This window comes from Castor canadensis, chromosome 17 (assembly GCF_047511655.1).
Source record: "Castor canadensis chromosome 17, mCasCan1.hap1v2, whole genome shotgun sequence".
NCBI classification, from domain to species: domain Eukaryota; kingdom Metazoa; phylum Chordata; class Mammalia; order Rodentia; family Castoridae; genus Castor; species Castor canadensis.
The window spans coordinates 67,025,463-67,040,164 of record NC_133402.1 but is presented as its reverse complement, the minus strand read 5'-3'; the positions used below and the strand labels follow the sequence as shown (position 1 = coordinate 67,040,164).

The 14,702-nt window shown below is 38.5% G+C and overlaps 1 long non-coding RNA gene across 2 annotated transcripts; it reads right to left on the bottom strand.

Moving 5' to 3' along the window:
• Nucleotides 1-197: 197 nt before the first annotated feature.
• LOC141418498 (uncharacterized) lies at nucleotides 198-10,596 on the bottom strand. Of its 2 annotated transcripts, none has more exons than XR_012443144.1 (4): nucleotides 10,356-10,596; nucleotides 5,512-6,486; nucleotides 4,648-4,731; nucleotides 198-1,623 (listed from the first exon to the last, which is right to left on the bottom strand). It is a non-coding gene; the product is annotated as an uncharacterized lncRNA (long non-coding RNA). The 2 variants fall into 2 exon arrangements; XR_012443143.1 differs by having other exon boundaries at nucleotides 202-1,623; nucleotides 6,246-6,486.
• Nucleotides 10,597-14,702: the final 4,106 nt, after the last annotated feature.

Here is a 14,702-nt window from a genome sequence, read left to right as displayed (position 1 = left end):
CGGCTTCCCTATAGAAAAAAGTATGAGTTTTTCTTCTAACCATTTTTCACCGCTTTACTGTATTCCTAATAAAGAATGACTTATAACAAATTTAAATTTCAGAAGAAGTCAACTTCATATTTGGAAAACTCCAAGGACTATTATAAGCACTTTACTTGAGCCAATTGTCATTTAATTACCAGAACTGTTCTTCAAACAGGAGAGCCATCACAAACCCCATACTACCAATGAGGAAAGCATGCGAGACATTAAATAATTTTCTTAAATTTCCCACCAGCAGAAATACTTATCACCTCTTCCCAGGACCCTCACTTTTGTGAAAGTCCTGTCTTCTCTCTCTTTTCACATCTTTTTGTCCTTATGTATTTTGTATCCCATGATCTATCTAGCAATATAATTAATTGATTAAAGAGATTCATGCCAAATAGCTTAGCTGAATATGTTTTATTCACAAGATAACAGATTGGGCCAAATAAAATCTTTAGTGTTTTAAAAGGAGGCAAGTGAATGCTTGGAGTTTTTTTTCTATCAAAAAAATCATGACTCACAGAAGAAAAAATCATTCTATAAACCTGAAACAGAAGTTTATATGCCTTTTTGCTGAGTATTACCTTGGCTTTTTGCAGTCTCTTGTGTTTCCAAATGAACTTTAGGGTGCATTTTTCAATCTCTGTGATGAAAGTCATTCGGATTTTGATAGGAATTGCATTAAACATGTAGATTGCTTTCGGTAGTAAATCCGTTTTTACTATGCTGATTCTACCAACCCATGAGCATGGGAGATCTTTCTATCTTCTGTAGTCTTCCTTGATCTCTTTTCTTCAGGAGTTTGTAATTTTCCTTGTAGAGGCCATTCACATCCTTTGTTAAGTTTACTCCTAGGTATTTGATTTTTTTGAGGCTATTGTGAATGGAATTGTTTCCATGTGCTCCTTCTCAGTTTGTTCATTGTTGGTGTATAGAAAAGCTAATGATTTTTGTAGGTTGATTTTATATCCTGCCACATTACTGTAGTTGTTCATGGTATCTAAGAGTTTTTGGGTAGAGTTTTTTGGGTCTTTAAGGTATAAGATCATGTCATCTGCAAATAGGGATATTTTGACAGTTTCTTTACCTATTTGTATTCCTTTTATTCCTTCTTCTTGCCTAATTGCTCTGGCTAGGAATTCCAGTACTATGTTGAATAGGAGTGGAGATAGTGGGCATCCTTGTCTCATTCCTGATTTTAGGGGGAATGGTTTCAGTTTTTCTCCATTAAGTATAATGTTAGCTGTAGGTTTGTCATATGTAGCTTTTATAATGTTGGGCTACATTCCTTCTATTCTTAGTGTTCTTAGAGCTTTTATCATGAAGTGGGTTGGATCTTGTCAAAGGCTTTTTCTGCATCTATTGAGATGATTGAATGGTTTATGTCTTTGTTTCTATTAATGTGCTGTATTACATTTATAGATTTTCGTATGTTGAACCACCCCTGCATTCCTGGGATGAAGCCAACTTGGTCATGGTGAATGATCTTCCTGATGTATGGTTGGATTCAGTTTGCCATGATTTTCTTGAGGATTTTTGCATCGATGTTCATTAGGGAAATTGGCCTGTAGTTCTCCTTTTTGGAGGTGCCTTTGTCTGGTTTTGGGGTGAAAGTAATACAAGACAATACTCAGCCAAAAGAGCAATGCTGGAGGTATCACAATACCTGACTTCAAACTATATTACAAAGCAATAGCAATAAAAACAGCATGGTACTGGCACAAAAACAGACATGAAGACCAGTGGAACAGAATAGAGGACCCAGATATGAAGCCACACAACTACACCCACCTCATTTTTGACAAAGGTGCCAAAAATATATAATGGAGAAAAGACATCCTCTTCAACAGATGTTGTTGGGAAAAGTGGTTACCCGTCTGCAAGAAACTGAAACTAGATCCAAGTCTATCACCCTGTGCTAGTATCAACTCAAAGTGGATCAAGGACTTAAATATCAGACCTGAAACTCGGAAGTTACTACAGGAAGGAGCAGGAAACACTCTGGAACAAAGAGGTATAGGCAAAGACTTCCTTAATAGAAACCGAGCAGCACAGCAACTAAGAGAAAGGATGAATAAATGGGACTTCATAAAATTAAAAAGCTTCTGTACAACAAAAGAAATGGTCTCTAAACTGAAAAGACCACCGACAAAGTGGGAGGAAATATTTGCCAGCTATACATCAGACAAGGGACTGATAACCAGAATGTATAGGGAACTTAAGAAACTAAACTCTCCTAAAATCAATGAACCAATTAAGAAATGGGCAAATGAACTAAACAGAACTTTTTCAAAAGAAGAAATTTAAATGGCAAAAGAGCACATGAAAAAATGCTCACCATCTCTGGCCATAAAGGAAATGCAAATCAAAACCACACTAAGATTCCACCTCACCCCTGTAAGAATAGCCATCATCCAAAACACCACCACCAACAAGTGCTGGCAAGGATGTGGGAAAAAAGGAACCCTACTCCACTGCTAGCGGGAATGCAAGCTGGTGCAACCCCTCTGGAAAAAATTTGGAGACTTCTTAAAAATCTAAACATAGACCTGCCATATGATCCAGCAATCCCACTCTTGGGGATATACCCAAAAGAATGCGACACAGGTTACTCCAGAGGCACCTGCACACCCATGTTTATTGCGGCACTATTCACAATGGCCAAGTTATGAAAACAGCCAAGATTCCCCACTACCCATGAATGGATCAAGAAAAATGTGGTATCTATACACAATGGAATTTTATTCAGCCATGAAGAAGAATGAAATCTTATCATTTGCAAGGAAATGGATGGAACTGGAGAACATCATTCTGAGCGAGGTCAGCCAGGCTCAGAAGACCAAAAGTCATATGCTCTCCCTCATATGTGGACTTTAGATCTAGGGCAAATAGAGCAATGTTGTTGGACTCGGATCACAAGAAAAGGAGAGAGCACATATGGGAGATATAGTAGGTAGAAAACCCAAAACATGAAAGCATTTGATGTCCCCACTCCAGAGGAACTAATACAGAAACCTTAAAATGACAGGTTATCACTAGCAGGGGATCAGGAACCAATGTAAAGATCAGTTAGAACTGAATCAACATGGGACGTAACACATGGGTACATAAGAGCAATAATAGGAATCTTTCTGTATAGCTGTCCTTAACTAGTAAAAACGCTTTGTCTTTCTTATTATGCTTATGTCTTTTCTTCAGCAAAATCAGTCACAAGGGCAGAACGGGACCTGCCTGAAACTGAGGAGGGGAAGGGAGGAACAGTAGGGGAGGGGTCGTAGAGAAATGACCCAAACAATGTATGCACTTAATAAAAAATTATAAAAAAAAAGAAGTTTGTATGTCTAACACAGATATTGGCTAACAGTTACAATTTATTTTGCTTTTGTACTTTAAGGAATAAAAAATGCAACTTAGCATGAGTTATAACAATGTATTTTAAAATAGTGGATATAGGTTTTATATATATATACACATAAATATATATATATATATATACACACAAATATATATTTATATGTATATAATTTTCCTATAGTGAAGATTTAAAGAAATGAAGGGAAGATGAGAGGTAGAAATCAGTAAACATAAGAGGCTTAAGCACAGAGAGAAAATTGGGAAAAACCAAATTCCTATTTGCTGAAGCAAGAAACTTTTCCTTCAGCTTCCCACCTCTCCTTAAAGGACAGTATTTATCATTTAAGTGTAAATAGTATTAGATAGCATTGTAACGTCTCACAGTACTACTGTGCAATGGGAATGTCATTTAATTCTTCAGGCTTAGCCTCTTGCAAGGATATAGTTTCCATTTCTAATATGATGAATATTGCCAGAAAGAAAAACTTACATAAAATATTTGTTTAGGTCCTTAATAATGTTTTAGGACTGTAAAATGATCCTGACATCCACAATAAGTCAGTTCTCCAGACAAATCATTCATGATATTCCAGAGATGACAGAATGTGATGGCTGAAAGGTATTCTGACACCAAGAGATCAACCAGAAGTCGCCTTAGGATCTTTCTTCAAAGCTGAAGGATCATGGAGAGCTCCCGTATTTGGAAGTGGAAAGCGGTAGTAGCTTACTCAATAGTTCCCTGATGGCTTCAAGGCTATCATACAAACTTTCCAAAAATGCTTAATCTACTACAAGGGAGCAATTCACACCCCATTATGGGTCCTCAGTTGCAAATCAATGCACAATAATGAGCACAAAAATAATATTGCAAAAATATGCCAGGGTAGCAACAACAAAAAAACAAATTTGTGCACAAACTTATCCCGAGCCATATAGCAACTTTTGCTAATTACTAATATCCCATAATAACTATTTAATCTAGACCCTGGAATCTAAGTTATTTGTGACTCATTCACTAATGATTACTTGGATGTATTCTTCTTTCTTTTCACTGCAATTCTCTATCTTAGGTCAGTAAGTGAGTGCCATTGATTATTTTATAAAATATCTTCCAGCTGCCAATTCCCCTGTATTTGCAAGGCAGGTATTCTAGGACTTCCCTACCAGCCTACACTAAAGTGTGCTTTTCCAACTTCATATAAATAGGTTAAAAGTTTCAATGGTTCCCCACTTTCATTCATTCAATTAAATTTTTTATCTACCCACCATATTTCAGACGGCCATTTTTAGGCTCTTGATTCATGGTAAGAACAAGACAAATGGAATCTCTGCTTTCATGACACTTACATCCTAGTAGAAAGAGAGAAATAGTAAAAAGATAAACATACAAAGTATTTGCACATAATAATGAAAACTAGGAAAATAATGCAATTGGGCATTACACAGATAGTAGAGTAGATATGATGATCAAGGATGGTCTCTATGCATACTGAACACTGAAGGTGACAAATAGTAAAAATGAAACAAAGCTATGTGAAGATAGATAAAAAAAATATTTAAGGCAGAGGATACAAAGATCCAAGTCTCTAAAGCCCAGTAAGCCTCTATAGATGACAGAAAATTAGGAACACAAAGAAGGTGTGGCTGGAACTTGGTGACACAGAAGGGTCCTTATAAAAGATTAGGAGGGAGGTATAGGCAGGCACAGGTTATACAGGACTTGTCCGTGGCAAGGAGTCTGAGTTTTATCCTAAATTCAATAGGAAGTTGGTGCAATGTATTGAGCAGAGATGGATGTGATGTGATGTGACTCATATTTATAAAAGACTAGTCCAGGTGTTATGTGGAGAATGGAGTGGGTGGGGCAAGAGTGGACAGAAGGAGGATGGTTAGAGCTCTTGCTTCAGGCAAAAGATGGTGGTGGGCTGGATAAGGTAGTAGTTGGACAATTGGAGGTATTTCAGAGGCAGAGTCTGCTTGTCTTGATGAGTTAGATGTGGGAATGAGAAAAACGAAGGAATGAGCATGGCTTCCATGTTTTCTAACAAATAAGCTCTAACCATTCTTGGCCAGTTTTCAAGGCAAGAGTTTCCCTATCTACACACCCGAGTTCCTTCTCCTGCACAGCACCTGAAATACAGCAATGCACATTGCTTATCATTCTTTCCGCCCGGAACATCACTCCACCTCTTTCCCTTTTCCACATTTTCTAGCTCTGCTGATTACGGTCCTCATTCATATCTTGAGTCTTCTTACTGAAATTCCACCTTTTATTTGTTTGCTGCTTCATATATCAGCAAGTGTTGTGTCACTCCTATATTTAGTCCCTTTATAATCAGTAGTATATTTTATGTTCTTTAGAAACCAGCACATCATCTAGCCATAGATAGGAATTGAACCCTTCTAATTAATAATGAAGTGACTATAAAATTCTGCTCTGGTTATTTCTCACCTCTCAGGCTTAAGTACACCTATCCATGGTTACAAATTGCTGACTGAGGGGTCTTTTGTTCCACCTGGATAGAAATCACAGATAGGCAAGGGGCAGTTCCCTTAATGTTGACAGCTGTAAATTCTAAAATTTTATAGGTTGAACTTCCAAACCCAGAAGCTTTTAGCTTAAAGCTCCAAACTTTCAAAGCTGCATGATTACTGCTCTAGTGCTCAAGGCAGAAACTTGTTCCCCATGGCTCAAGCTCCAACACTCATAGCCAGATCCACAGCTCCTGAGGTGTGGGCATCAGGGACCCTCAACTCTTTAACCCTTGGTATCTTCTTCCAACTCTCCTGGTGACCAGGTTTTGCAGTTCTCACAGCCTCAGCTCCTCCCTTTCAGGTCTTCTCTCACCTCTGCTGTCTCTCACCTTCGCAGTACTTCTACTGTGCTTTGCTCCTTGCAGAATCGGCCCTTGGCTACTTTAGAATTCTGCAGCCATCTCTTAGTGTTATAGCTCAGAGCTTCCAAAATTATGCCCTCAGCTCTTAGCTGTTTCTGAGTATTTAGCTTCTGATGATTCTCTCAAATGCTAAGCTGCCTCCTCACTTCAAGGTCCAGAAGCTCCAGGTTTCCATCTGCTTTTTGTGCAACCACTTCAGCCACTCTACCTGTGATAAAAACAAGTAAACAAAAGATCATTCGGAAGTCTTTATTGTAATATTGACAGGGTCAATGCACAGGAGAAGAGTTTCCCAAACTAACATGAAAAGGGGTAGCAAGTGGCAGCTTATATATTAGAAAAGGGGCATGACATGCTTGTGCTCAGATTGTAATTCCACCAACCACAGTACAGCTTCCAGTTCCACCAGTCACAGGCTTTGCCTAAGGACCAATCACAAGCCTCACATAAGTATAGTCTCTTGTCTGTCAATTACAAGCCTTTTGCTGAGTCCCCAGGGCAGTTGCTCTTCCTCTTAACCTAATTGAGAACTGTTACTGCAAAGCCAAAGGCAGGGTACTCTGGAAAAGCTGCAGGTGAAGTCATCATGAGGTCACCAAGGCTTGTTAAGGCTAAAGTGAAGTTTTCCCTAGGGGTGCTGGTGTGACTGGAGCAATGCCTCCTGAAGCAGAAGTTGTGGCCTCAGCAGTCTAAGTTCCAGTGTCCTGGAGTGTGGTGTCCCCAAACATCCTGGAAGCACTCAAAACACTGGGTTGCAATAATGATAGTCTGGTCTCTTGTCAAGACAGGGGCTGCTGGGTAGAAAATGAAATGGTATGTCCTGAAAGCTATTGAATAATGGGGAGGGGAGGGGAGAGGAGAATTCAACTCACTGAAGTAAAGTACACTCACAGTGCGGATGTGTTGAGAAACCCCTTTGAACCTTGACTTTGGAATTAATAGGAAAGATAGGACTGTAAAACAGGTACATTGCAGGTACTTTGGGGGAAAATACTTATGGGAGGGGAGAGGGTGAATGGAAGAGAAGAAGGTGAGGGAATATGGTTGAGGGACTTCATTTTCATATAAGAAATGAACAATGAAACCTCTTGCAGTTGCTTTAAGTGGCGCGGGAAGGGAGTCAAAAGATAGAGGTGGTGGGGGTGATCTATCCAATGTACATTGTAAGGCTATTTGGAATTGTCACAACAATGAATATATCCTAATAAAAATGAAGGAGAAAAATGAGGTGTGCACTTAAGGAAGCTGTCTGTGCTTCACAGGGACACCACACACACACACACACACACACACACACACACACACACACACACACTGTTCATTCACAGAAAAAGTAAGCACTGAAGAATGTCTACAGTAAAGACCCACCATTAATATTAACTCTCCTAACAGTACTGAACAGTGCTTAATCAACTTTTAGCCAAATGCCATCAGGGGCCTTAGGTCACTCTTTCTCTCTCACCATGACTGTTGGTCACTTTGTATCATGTCTCCTGAGACAGGTTGTTCTCATGTCACTTAACCCTGTCCTAAGGCCGTCTTTCTCACCTGTTACATGCCTGCTGTCTGTTTTCCCCATTAGAAAATTAACATCATAAATTGGGCTTGTTGGTCCATGCCTGTAATCCCCAGAGATAGGATGATTGAGGTTTGAGGCCAGCCCAGGCCCAAATGCAAATCCCTATCTGAGAAACACTAGAAGCAGAAATTATGGGAGGCATAGCTCAAGTGGTAGGGCACTTGCCTAACAAGTGTGAGTTCTTCAGCTCACATCCGTTTTTAAAAAAGATATGAAAATCATAGAAAAGAAAGAAAAGACGGGCTGTATCATGAGAGTAGAGCTTATCTGTCTTGCTCACTCCTGGATCCCAGCACTTTTAACAGTGCCTGTCTTAGAACATCATAGTTTATACCAAGCACTGTCGTAAATGCTAGGAATAAAGAAACAAAGCTGCAAAACCTTTTGCCCTAATGGAGTTTGTGCATCAGTAGAGGAGATAGATGATAAATAAGAAGTAAAACACTTAGTCCATTGGATAGTAACAGGGAAAACATTCAAGTGAGGAGATATGCAGAAACTGAGCATTTTCGGAAGGAATGAGGAGGTATGGAATCTTAGGTTGGTGAGAGACACCTTAAGGAGAAGGTGACATTTGAGTTCAAATTTGAACAGAGTTGAAGAATGAGTCTTGCAGATTGTTAGTTGATATCACAAGACAGACAGCACATACTGTCTGGACTGGAACACTGTTAGCTAAGGGTTTGGAATGGCAGAAGCCAGAAAGAGAAGGGGAGGGAGATCAGTTAGTCTCTGAAGCCAGGAAACAGAGTCAGATTTTAGCTTTCAGTCTTAGCTAAGTGAGAAGCCTCTGTGAGAATTTTAGTAGAGAAGAACCAAAGGACTTACACTTCAACAGGCTCGTGCTGACTGATGTTATGGAAGAGCCAATAAGAAAACAAAGCCAAAAGCAGAGAGATGAACGAGACGCCTATGGAGGTGACCCAAGTGAGAGACCACAGAGGTTTTAACAGGAACAGCAGCACTGAGATGGGAAGAAGGGATTGCTTTCTAGTTTTTGATTAAATATTTGTTCAACTAATGAATACTAAAGGTTTTCTACTCAACATTGCTGGCTTTACTTAAATATATATCATTCACAAACTAAACAAAAGATATGCAAAAAAATTTGAAATTAGGTCAATAGGTAGATTATTTTAAACATCCAGAAATGTACATTTCTATTTTTGTTAATAAAAATTCACAGAACATCTCTTTATAGACTAGTTACAATATGCCTAAAACAATTATTCATCTGGTTTATTTACTTTTTTTTGACAGAGGGAAGTACTTGGACTTGAACTCAGGGCCTCCACCACTTGAGTCACTTGCCTTACTTACTTTTCAGATAGGGTCTTGCTTTTGCTCACAGCCAGGCTCAGACTGCAGTCCTCCTACCTCTGCCTCCCATGTATATAGGATTTATTTACTCTTGAGACATGCATTTCTCTTTGAAAGCAATTCTGCTGAGATGATGGTATTTGTAGAAAATTCAAGAATATCTTGGGAGAAGAAACACACAGAGCTGGAGCTCTGCCGTCACTCTGCCTTTTCTATTTTGATGGTGATGAATCTATTTTTTTTGAAATATGGGAGCAATTTATTTTAATTTTGTTGTGCTGGGTGGTAGTACACTGTGGCATTTACAAAAGTTCTTACAATGTACCAAATATATCATACTTGAATTCACCCCTTTACCCTTCTCCTTTAGTTCCTCCCCACCCCCATTCCTGGAATAGTTTCAGCAGGTCTCATTTCGCATTTACACACATGTGTACATAATATTTGTACCATGTTCACCTCCTACAGCCTTTCTCCACCTCTTCCCCTCTCCTACTAGTACCAACCCCCCCGCCAAGACAGGACCTGTTCCACCCTCCTGATTTCCCTTCTTTAGACATAACAGAAATAGTAAGGTTATTATTTAAAATTCTTAATCAGTAGTTTTATGAAAATCCTTTTCTTATCTGTGTTAGAATATTTTTAAAAATTATGTGTTTTTATCTGACACTTCCTAATTACTTCCTTTAGATGAGTGTTAATGTATTTTCTCAGTGGTACCTGGAAAAGTGTCATCTTTAGATACAGACAGTCTAGTTCTTCTATTTATCAGTAAAACTGTTTTTGACTGATTCTGAAAATGGTGTATGTTCTCAAGCCATCCTCAAAAACAAATTCCAACCATGAAAAATCTCTTTCCCTTTTTTATAGAAATTAATTAGCTTGTCAAAATTGCCTTATTGTACCTTTTGGAGTTGGTTTACATTCAAATCATTGTTTTCAAAACAGAAAAAAAAATGTGATTAGCTGGAGTAAAAAATCTAAGCAAGAGATCCCTAAGCTCCAAATCATGTAAATTGTAATATTCAAGACAGTTTATAACTTCTTTTCCCCCAGTGGGAATATTCTGTGTGGTTTATTGCAAGCCATCAAAACAGCTCTCAAAATTTGCAATATGGTGTGTCACTAGCCGATAGGGTACAAGAACAAAATCCAGGAATAAACAAAAGCAAACATACCTAATATTTTGCAGACACTGACGTACACACAGATCACTTGTAATTCTGTAGAACTGATGCTTCTTGCTTTCTCCTTCAGGCTGCTTCCTAACTGACTCAGGATATCGCACACATTGTAGCACATTGCACATCACTGAGAAGGCACTGGCTTTTGATACTGGCACACCAATAGCATTCTCGTTGGTGCACAAAGACAAGGTTGTTTACATTTCTAACGGGACCTTGGTTGCATTCAGGCAGCAAAGACACTATTACGTACAAGACAGAAAACGATGCCCTGTGTTTGTCTCTGAATTTTCCTTGAAGCTATTGGATTTCACCTCTAGCACAGTTGATAAACAAACTTGGTGAACATCAAAGGCTGTAGCACTGCAACCTGCTGAGCCCAGACTATACACCTCAAAAGTAAATGTTACTCAGTGAAGACTCTTCTGAAAGTTAAAATCAAATACAGCTCACAATACTCAGATGTGTTCTTCAGAGCTCAGGCATGGTGACTGAGACTTCTTCTGACAGTGATTTCCTGATTTTTGAGTGATTAACCTTTCACTTAGCTCATTAGTGCAGTCCTTCATTTATCTAGCAAAATTTTGTTTGCTTTCAGTTGTTCTTCACTTGTATACCCTGTCACATGTGCTTTGTCCCTGGATATAGGAAATACTGGGTAAACTGGAAAAATAGAGCTACAAGACCCTCTTAGTGCGTTTAACAAGCACAAAGTTGTTCATGTTAAAATATGGGTAAATTGCTCTTGAATATGAAATCCTGAGATCATAGTACATCATAGTACTACCAGAAGAAGCACCTTACGTGCTGTACAGTTGGCACACACACACACACACACACAAGGAATAAACTCGTTGACTAACTTCACAACAAAGGAAATGTCCATGTTCAAAGATTCTGCCAAGAAAGACTGTTAACTGTGTTTATTGGTGCCTATTAAAATAATAAAAAAATCCAAGTCACCTTTGTTATGCCCGGTTTTTTATCATGAAAACACATCTGTAAGGATACAAATTTTTACAAAACTCAACAGCTTGAAACCTCAACCACTTACCAGCTCACACTGCTGCATGTCCAAAGCAGGGTCAGCTGGGTTCTCCATTTAGGTTCTCACAAGGTCAGAATCAAGGAGTTGATTGAGATGGGCTCTTACCTGGGGGTTCTGTGCATAAAGCAGCTCCCAACTCCTCTGGCTTCTTGGTAGAATTCAGCTCCTAATTATAGCAGGAAGCAGGTGTTTGTTTCCTTATTGCCTGTCAACTAAGGGTTGCTGTCTGCTCCTAGAGACCAGTTGCATGATCTTCCTACAGCCTCCTTCATCTGCAAGCCATCAACAGCACCTTGAACCACTCTCCTGCTTCAAATCTCTAACTTCCTTTCCTGTTACCAACAGGAAAAAATGCTGCTCTTCAATGGCTTGTGAGGTTATACTAGGGAAATATATCTAATATAGCATAATCACAGGTGTTATTAGAACCAGCATGACACTATAATGTTTTGTCTAGCAAAAGAACTTTCTACAAAAGGCAAAACTCGAGGACAACAGATCTGCACTTGCAAAGGGGAAAGGGATAACTTCAAAGATACAATAAGAGAAAAAAATTAGAGTGGTGCCAACATTCCATATCTTGTTCTCAGTGGTGCTATAAAATTGCTGGCATTAGTGGCTCATGCCTGTAATCCTAGCTACTCAGGAGGCAGAGATCAGGAGGATCATGGTTCAAAGCCAGCCTGGGAAAATAGTTCGTGAGACCCTATCTCGAAAAACCCTTCACAAAAATAGAGCTGGCAGAGTGACTCAAGGTGAAGGCCCTGAGTTCAACCCTACTCCTGCAAAAAAAAAAAAAAAAAAGCAACTTTAGGCACTTGTCAATTCACCTGAAACTATATGCTAAAAATAGTGGCTTTACTGTGTGTGAATTAAAGCATAAGTTTGTAAAGAAACATTTAAAGCCAAAGAAATTTCTTCCTAATAATGCTGAACTTTCTTACCTACCATCCTGCGGGAATCTAATCTTCAATTCTTCTTATCCTTTACAATTTTTGGTTCTCTCTGAAGGGCAGAGTAATCTGTAATGGTGTATTTTTATTAGGAAACGTAGACTTAAGTTAGAAAGAATTAGAGCCCTTTATCTGCACATCACTACCCACTCTGTCTTGGACATTTACAAGGACTTATTCAACTCTTGGAACTTCCAATGAAGACTTTACCTCAAGTACTTCAAACCCCAGTAGTTCTCTTCTCTGAGCGTTAAATATACATTTGTTATTTTTAATCTGAACTTCACCTTTCCCATTATTTCGCCTAATTGTACCTTCTTGGTATAAACTTTGACGTCACAGTGACTACTCTGTCTTTCTGATCTCCATGTCTAACTTAAGTCTTATCCATTCTCCTGGAGAATACTCCCCACTTTCCACTCATCTTTCTTCTCTTCCTACTACCCTCATTCACTTGGGAGTATGTTGATTTTTTAAATTAAATCTTTATCTTAAATTTGTGTGTACTTTCTATTTTCTGCTTTCAACCATCAAATTTATTAGTTTTTTAAACTTTTTTGTATCATAGACTCAACTTTTCTAAGTAACTGTTTGAATTGTTTAATTTTCTTCCTCTTATTGAATAATTTCCAGTCTTTCTAATCCTGAAATTTGTGTCTCTATAAATCTGACTGAAGCTTCCTTTTTCCAGTTCTATGGCTTTGATATATAATATACAGTAAAATGTTTCCTTTTTTTCTAAAAACATGTCCCAAAATGTTTCATTGCATCCATGTATGTTTGTCTTCTAAAGAAATGTCTGACCTGGCTTTGTGGGATATTTTTGCTTGTTTGGTTGGTTTTGTGTTTTGAGACAGGGTCTCACTATGAAGACTAGACTAGCCTCAAAATTGTCATCCTTCTGCCTCAGCCTCCTGAATGTTGGGATTATTGGTGTGAACCTGCATACCTTGCTACCAATCATGTTTTTAGGGCCCAGATGAATGAATTCCTTTTCAGAAGTTGTTCCTCAATCAAAGTGAATCTCTCTCCTCTCAGTATGCATACCACTTCTTTCAAATGTCTTAATCACATCCAACAATCATATATTGAGTTAAATTTTTGTGCATGTGTGTTTTCGTTTATTCATATTGAATCCCCCAACATTCTGTAGAAATAAAATTAAATAATTATTGAATGCATTAAAGTGTGGATTTTTACAGCATTAAATTATTTGACAAGTATAGTATTCCCTTGTAGATGGAGAAAGGATAACAAACCAACTAACAAAGTGGTCTTCGTTGGCAAGAACTGACCAAAATTCAAGAGGCAGGGCATTCTTTCTGTCTCATCCAAAATAGTTTCATCAGAAACTATGAACACATTAGCCTGCTGTGGTGGTTCACTCCTATAATCCCAGCATTTGAGAGACCGAAGCTGGAGGATTATTACCCAGGGAGACCTTTCTCAAAAAAAAATTAAAAATAGGAATTATGAAAGAGATTGGATATTAATATTATATATGCACACAGGAAAGAAACCAAGGGTTGGAGAATGGCATGCTTTGTCCCTGACTTCTTGTGGAATAATTTGGACAACAAATAATGGTGGTTAACAGTGTGTTAACTGAGAAGAGTCTTCATTTAAGTTATGAATAAATATAGATGTGTATGGTTGGTGACATTTCCTTCCCAAATTGGTGAGAACATTTCCCTAGAAGCTTTCAACCTCAGAGATCCAGGAGCTTTTGGATTTCCAATAGATGTTTTCTGTAAGAAAAGAAGGATTTATTAATTACCAACTGTCATAACATGGTGTTAAAATAAGGTTTTTCCTCTTAGTATTAGCCAATTCTTCACACACAGAGAATAAGCATAATAAATATTGAGGGACTTGAAAGGGAAGGGGAAAATCACTTATGCAAGACTTTGAGAAGAAGGCAGTTAAAGCCAACTTTCTGATTTTCCTCTTACCACTTTCCTTGAGAATGTTTAAAGAATGGAAGGGCAAAGAAAAAAAATGGCTTTTTATGGAGAAAGAATTTCTTTTTCAAAAAATGATTGGATTTCCCTTTGACATCGGGAAAGGTGGGAATAGAGGAATAGGAAGGAACCACTTAGAGGAAGAAGCTTGACAGATGTCTTCCAGAATCACATGGTTTGACCTGCACCCTAGCAGTTTAAAAGATAAAGACTGTGACTGGAGGTGTCTGAAAAACAGGAAGGGAAAGGGAGCTGGTGGCAGTGGGAGATAGTGGTCACTTGAAGAACCCAAGACATGAAGCTTCCAGAAGTCAAGCAGGCCAGCAAAGGACTTCTCTCCAAAGAGATGCCTGGGGTGACTAAGGATCCCCATTCAAAG